Source organism: Saccostrea echinata, unplaced genomic scaffold (assembly GCF_033153115.1).
Source record: "Saccostrea echinata isolate AGI-Se365-2 ecotype Australia unplaced genomic scaffold, CSIRO_AGI_Sech_v1 ptg000010l, whole genome shotgun sequence".
Lineage (NCBI taxonomy): Eukaryota > Metazoa > Mollusca > Bivalvia > Ostreida > Ostreidae > Saccostrea > Saccostrea echinata.
Genome location: NW_026889759.1, coordinates 1,099,907 through 1,107,500, shown reverse-complemented (window position 1 = coordinate 1,107,500; position 7,594 = coordinate 1,099,907). Strand labels below are relative to the sequence as shown.

The following is a 7,594-nucleotide window of genomic DNA, read 5'->3' as shown; positions in this document are numbered from 1 at the left end:
GCATCCTCAAGTAGTGTTCACTCTAATTGTTCAAATCATGACCCAGGGGATAGGGCGGGGCCACAATAGGGGGAATCCCAAGTTTTACATTGAAATATATAGGAAAAATCTTTAAAAATCTTCTCAAGAACCACTGGACCAGAAAAACTGAAACTTATGTGGAAGCATCCGGGGGTAGTGTAGATTCTAAATTGTTCAAATCATGGCCCCTGGGGGGAGGGTGGGGCCACAATAGGTATTACAAGGGGGGAAGTCTGGTAATGAACAGCATGGCCAAAGTTACTCAGGTGAGCGATGTGGCCCATGGGCCTCTTGTTATATGTTATTTTGTTTTGTGGTGCAAAAAAGTACTAAAAACTCTCGCTAAACTTGACTGCATGCAGATGCAATCCTAATGTTGACTTTTTGTACTTGTGTGTACCACATGCCTCAGTCCTGACCAAAGACTTTTCCTTCAAGAAGCTGATATATATTTAACTCATCATTATGCTGCTCTGTTTAAAAAAAATATTTTAAGGACATACGCAACGTACCCTACCTACTGATAATTTTTCAAGATATTCTTAATTTAAAGATTATAGAGCCATCAGATGTTCGTAGACAAAAAATCAGCATGCATTACCAGGGGTTTTGAAAAGATATTTATTAATGAAAATTCTTATATAATTCAAAGAAAAATATACAAAAATTACTAAACATATATTCTAGATGTTTTGTTCATCCAAACTTGTTTTAGAGGAAGTGTACAGCAGCATATATAGACATTAAAATGTAGCACACAGTTCCTTTAAGCATTGGAACTCTTCAACTCCAGGGAAAAAGACAATAAAGTTCAAACTACGTTGTGTGTGTCCTTAAAAATAATGTGTACTCCTTTCTCCCTAGCCTATATATTTGTGTTTTGAATTTGTTTTTCCAACTCCTGGCTCCTTGTCACCATGGTCACTATGTAATAAAAGGAAGGTCACCCGAGAAACATGTAGGCTTCATATTTATTTTCTCCTAAGGGGCCGAGTCGGAATAGCCTAGGAGATTTAACGTACACAGATTACATCAGATGCAACTACCAGGACGTATATATAATGATTGGTTTACCACCATAAAAATTGTGTATGTCATGAAGTCTACATCGATAGGCATTACAGATTGTCATAAAAATGGTTAATGTAGGGCTATAGAGTCTAGATTCATGTGTTCCAGAAATAGGCGTTGGCATTTTATTTTATTTATTATGCCCCCGAATCGAAAGATCCCGGGGGTATATTGTTTTTGTCCTGTCTGTCTGTTTGTCTGTCTGTCTGTTGTCAACTTTAACATTGCCCATAACTTTTGATTGGTTGAAGCTATGACTTTCATATTTCACATGTGTATTCCTTGTGACAAGACCTTTCTTTGGGTACCATAAAATTTGACCTTTTGACCTTGACCTTGGAGTTTGACCCACTTTTGCAAAATTTTATGAAACTTTAAACTTGGCCATAACTTCAGAACAGTTGGTGCTTGGGGTTTCAAACTTCACATGTGTATTCTTTGTGACAAGGCCTGCCTTTAAATACCAACAACTTTGACTTTTTGACCTTGACCTTGGAGTTTGACCTACTTTTGAAAAACTTTAACCTTGGCCATAACTTTTGAATGGTTGGTGCTTGGGGTTTCAAACTTCACATGTGTATTCCTTGTGACAAGACCTTCCTTTGGATATCAACCTCTTTGACCTTGACCTTGACGTTTCACTTACTTTGAAAAAACTTTTACCTTTGCCATAACTTTTGAACAGTTGCAGCTAGGGCTATCAAATTTCACAGGTATATTCCTCGAGACAAGACCTTTCTTTGGGTACCAATATTTTTTATCTTTTGGCCTGGATTTTGACTTGCATTTGAGAGACTTTAACCTTCGCCATAAGCTGCCATACGGGGGGATCAGTGTTTCACAAACACATCTTGTTAGTGAAAACATTTTCAGATCTGAGACCTCATAACATATTTTACGAAATATTGAACCTAGAAAATTCGAGCTGACAAGTCAAATAAACAATAAAAAGAAATGATTTTACAGGTGGCTTGCAATTTTTGTGATAGGCCTTTATAAGACAAATACATTGTATAAACGAATAACTTACTACCAAGGTAGTGAGCAACTTTTTATGGTTTTAAGTAATTTCAGTAGCGCCTGCTTGCTGTGACCTAGCCAACACATTGGGGAAAAAAGGGAGGCTACTTGCTATTTCTTTCTATTTTGAGTTACTCCTCTTAAATGTAGAAGACCTAAGGGAGAGAGAACCGAGCTTAGCAAACATGTTTATGGTAACTTGTGAATTCATAAGGGGGAAGGTATAACCAGACTCTGACTTAAGTCAAAATTTCATTAATTTACAAAATGTTTAAAACTTGTGAAATTAAACTCTTGATCTGCATATTACAGTAGTCTGATGATATAAAATGTTGTATTACTAAGGCGTTTTCATTTTGGACAGCTTAACTTCTAATTAAAATAATTTCAGCACCATATACATTTTTTGACTTATGCTTAAGATGCTTCATGATCTGGGGCCTGGACATAAAATGAGAAGCAAAAAAAAAAAAAATAATACAGTAAAACTTGTTGAATCCGGATGTTGTGCATTCCGGCATGTTGTTCAGTCCGGCGTAATGTTTTAGTCCCCTGAATTTTCTTTATAATTTATGTTTAATAAATGTTGTTCAATCCAGATCTTGCCTATTCTGTAAACCGACCGCTATTTAAAGAACTAACTGCTCATAATTAGTACAAATTATCTCCTCTAATCCGGCCACTTATTTTTACCTGTGCCCGCTGGTCATTAGAGAAGGCTCGCATGGGGTAATTATTGTCCTGTTAATGATCTATCCTGTATCGACAGTTTAGATTTTAACAAACGTGATAAAAAAAAACATGAATGGCTCAAGTAAGGCGAGGAAATTAACTCGCAAAAGAACGAGTGATAGTGATGGTTGCATGTAGCATGTCTGTAGAAAAACTCGGAGACTTATTCATGATCTCCTTTCTACTTTCATTTTGTGTGCACAACGTGTAATTCGAATTACTTCCCTTTGTGTCACTAGTTTACAACGACCTTAACGACAGAAGATTTTGGTTCAATATTCATTATAGCATTTGAAATTAACAAATACAGTGTCTTAATTTAATATTCAAACATATTAATTTTAAAAGAAAGAAATTAATTAGGAATCTGTCCCTAACAAAAAAATATTTACAGCTACGATGAGGTTTTGGAGTGTGTTTAAAACATTTAAGGATTTTCAAATTTAATAAATGACCAAGAGATCTTATATTTCATTGCTGAATAAAAAACTTAAACAAATGAAAATTCTGAAGAAGAGACAGAGTTTAAAACAAAAGGAAATAGACGATTTTTTTTCAAGTGAAACGTAAAAAATGACACATTTGATCAAGTATTTATTTACCAATCTTTATTTATATCTATGTAATTTTTTAACTTGCTATAATGGTTCAATTTTCTCAAATCCGGATGTTGTCTAATCTGGCCAAAAATTTTGGAACCACTGGTCGCAGGATTAGACAAGTTTTACTGTAATTACAAAAATACGGAAGGGGGGGGGGGGGGTTCGGGATTCCCACCCTCACTCAATTTCAAGTTTGGATGAAATACATGTACCTGGGACAGTCGACCAAATACTAGTGTTGATTAAACAAGAAAGTAGTAATTAAAAGTGAATTAATAGCAATGCCAATAATATTGGTCCTTGTATATATGGTATTAAAAAATCAGTTCAATTGCAGTTTTGAATTTTTTTCAATCTGTACGATAAAAATTTAATTTAGAAACGATTGATTTTTAGCTCTACTGGTCAGAGACCAGAAGAGCTTATGCGATAGTAAGGTGTCCATAGTCTCTCCATCTGTCTGTCTGTCTGTCTGTCTGTAAGCAATTTTTCAAAATGCTACTCCTCCTACAATTTTAGTCTGATTTCAATATAACTTGGCACACAAGTAGACTACACTAAGATACATAATTCAATTTATCCGTTTTTGATTTCGATTAACGGTATTGCCATGGTTGCTAAAAAATAGAAATTTTTGTGAAATACTTTCAAAATGCCATTCCTCCTACAGTTTTGGTCTGACTTCAAAATAATTTGGCACACAAGTAGACTACATTAAGATACATAATTCTATTTATTTGGTTTTTATTTCAATGAACAGTGTAGCCATGGTTACTAGAAATAGAAATTTCCGTGAAATACTTTCAAAATGCTATTCCTCCTACAGTTTGGTCTGATTTTAATATAATATGGCATGCAAGTAGACTACACTGAGATACATAATTGTCTTTATCATTTTTTGATTTTGATGAATGATGTTGCCATGGTAATTAAAGTAGAAATTTCTGTAAAATTCTTTTTAAAGACTACTCCTCCTACAGTTTTAGTCTGATTGCAATCTTGCCTTAAAAAGAGACTAAATCAAGGATTATTATTCATTTATTGCTGTTTCAAAGTTTCAAGTCCAAGTACTACTTTGTTATAAGTACAAACCAGTAGAGCTATAGTCTCGACAGAGACTTCTGGTTGTTAATGTTAGAGTTCCAAGTTTCTATACCCATATACAGGTAAAAACACAAGAATTCAGTTTTCTCCAATTTATTTAATAAAAATTCTGTCAATTTCTGTGCATACATCAGTTGCAAACTATCACCATGATCAAAGTATTCAGAAATAGGCAACCATACTTAATATACTTTTTTAAGATCTGCAAACTCTTCTTTAGTCAAAGTTATTTCATTTTCTGAATTTCATTTTCCTTGTCTAAAAAGTATGATCAACTCTTTTTTTCACAAGTTTGGAGGTAATCATTGTCAAGAAAATCCTAACCATGCATTTGTTGTTACTTTAAACATCTGACTAAGGAATCAGGAAAAAAAAATATTTATATACTAAAATTGTAACCATTTCAAGATTTATATCTAGGTTTTCACTAGTCTGTATGGACTAGTGGCACATAAAGTTTGCAAGTTCCACATGTTTTTCACTAGTCTTAGACTTACTCATAAAAGTTGTTTGTTTACGCATATTAGCTTTAACACTTCGAAAAAAAGAAATAATTTGTTTGTATGTTGTTTAACGTCCCTTTCGAGAATTTTTCGCTCATATGGAGACGCCACCACTTGCCGGTGGAGAGCTACAAATTTTGTCCTATACTTGGCACTTACGGCCATTGAGCAGGGAGGGATCTTTATCGTGCCTGCACCTACTGCTTCACAGGACCTCAGTTTATCCGGTCTCATCCGAATGACCGGTTTCCATGTCCCACAGTGGGATTTGAACCTGCGACTTAAGGATCAACTCCTTACTTCGCGACTCTAGAGCAGACGCTCTAACCACTGTGCCACGCGGGCAACTAAAAGAATAATGTATAGATGTTTTAAGAAATAAAATCTATCAATCCACCCCATTTTTTTTATGCAAATTAGGATGAGAATCTAAAAAATAATTTTATTTGGCCTCATGAAATGTAAACATGATCAGTTATAGTCTACCAGTCTACTTTAGATGTATTGAAATTCAAGGGACTGAAACATTTTTTAGCTCACCTGAGCTGAAAGCTAAATCTTCTTCTCAAGAACAGAAAAGCCATGTTTAGTCATATTGATATGGAAGCATCCTCAGGTAGTGTAGATTCAAATTTGTTCAAATGATGACCCCCCTGGGGTAGGGAGGGGCCACAATGGGGGTCAAATTTTATATTCCTATATATAGGAAAAAATCTTTCAATCTTCTGCTCAAGAACAGCAAAGCCATTTGTTATATTGTAATGGTGGCATCCTCAGGTAATTTTAAATTACCCCCCCCCCCCATGTAAACTTCTCAGTACTGAACTGATTTGTACTTTTTCCTAGCCAATGTACTCAGGTGAGTGATGTGGCCCATGAACCACATATATTCAATGTTCAAAATAAGTGAAATTGGCCTATGAAGACATTTTAAAGTCCTGACCTAAAACACATAGACAAACTTAACCAACATAAATATTACCAGGTTAATTTTACCAAATGTGAATTGTAAAATGAAATAGCTTGTTCATTTAAGATTTATTTGAAAAAAGTCCAACATTTTGCAACTTCGATATAATTTCCTGATCTTATTCTTCATCGGTGAGCTGATTGTCGCCAGACTTGTATGAACTTGATGCCTTTAAAAACAGTGACACAATGTTTGTACACACAGGGCTCTCATACCACTTTTTAGCTCACCTGAGCCGAAGGCTCATGTGAGCTTTTCTGATTAAAATTTGTCCGTTGTCCGTCGTCCTCGTTGTAAACTTTTCACAATTTCATCTTCTTCTCCAGAACCACTGGGCCAATTTCAACCAAACTTACCACAAAGTATCCTTGGGTAAAGGGGATTCAAGTTTGTTCAAATGAAGGGCCACGCCTTCTTCCAAAGGGAGATAATTTAGAATTTGTGAAAAATTAATGGCATCATTAAAAAATCTTAAATTTGTTCAACTCATGACCCCTGGGGGTCGGATGGGGCCACAATGGGTGATCAAAGTTTTACATAGGAATATATAGGAAAAATCTTTAAAAATCTTCTTCTCAAGAACAGCAAAGCCATGATTGGTCATATTTATACGGTAGCATCCTCAGATAGTGTAGATTCAAGTTTGTTCAAATCATGACCCCTGGGGGTCAGGTGGGGCCACAATGGGTGATCAAAGTTTTACATAGGAATATATAGGAAAAATCTTTAAAAATCATCTTCTCAAGAACAGCAAAGCCATTATTGGTCATATTTATGTGGTAGCATCCTCAGATAGTGTAGATTCAAGTTTGTTCAAATCATGACCCCTGGGGGTCGGGTGGGGCCACAATGGGCGATCAAAGTTTTACATAGGAATATATAGGAAAAATATTTAAAAATCTTCTTCTCAAGAACAGCAAAGCCATGATTGGTCATATTTACAAGGAAGCATCCTCAGATAGTGTAGATTCAAGTTTGTTCAAATCATGACCCCCGGGGATAGGGTGGGGCCACAATGGGTGATCAAAGTTTTACATAGGAACATGTAGTAAAAATCTTTTTTAAAAAACTATTTCTTAAGAACAGCAAAGCCATGATATGCATATTCATATTCATATGGATGCATTCTTAGATAGTGTACATTCAAGTTTGTTCAAACATGACCCCTGGGGGTCGGGTTGGGCCACAATGGGTGATCAAAGTTTTACATAGGAATACATAGGTTAAATCTTTAAAAATCTTCTACTCAAGAACAGCAAAGCCATGATTGGTCATATTTAAATGGAAGCATCCTCAGATAATGTAGATTCAAATTTGTTCAATTCATGACCCCCCCCCCCCCCCCCCCCACTTTTATATTTAAACTTTTCAACCTTTCAAGACTGAACTGATTTCTGCTTTTTTTCTAGCCATAGTGCTCAGGTGAGCGATGTGGCCCCTGGGCCTCTTGTTGGGATTGGGGCTGGGGCCGTTCAAATTGGGAAAATTTTCTTCATTTGGGGAAAATTGGGAAATCTAGTTCCTGAATCAAAGCTGAACTAGTTCACAAATATAGGTGGCATGCACTAATT

General features: G+C 35.6%; 1 protein-coding gene across 2 annotated transcripts in view; it reads left to right on the top strand.

Moving 5' to 3' along the window:
• The window catches only part of LOC133184101 (uncharacterized), a 64,913-nt gene that overhangs the window by 8,741 nt on the left and 48,578 nt on the right, over window positions 1-7,594 (top strand). The gene's annotated exons all lie outside the window — the stretch shown is intronic.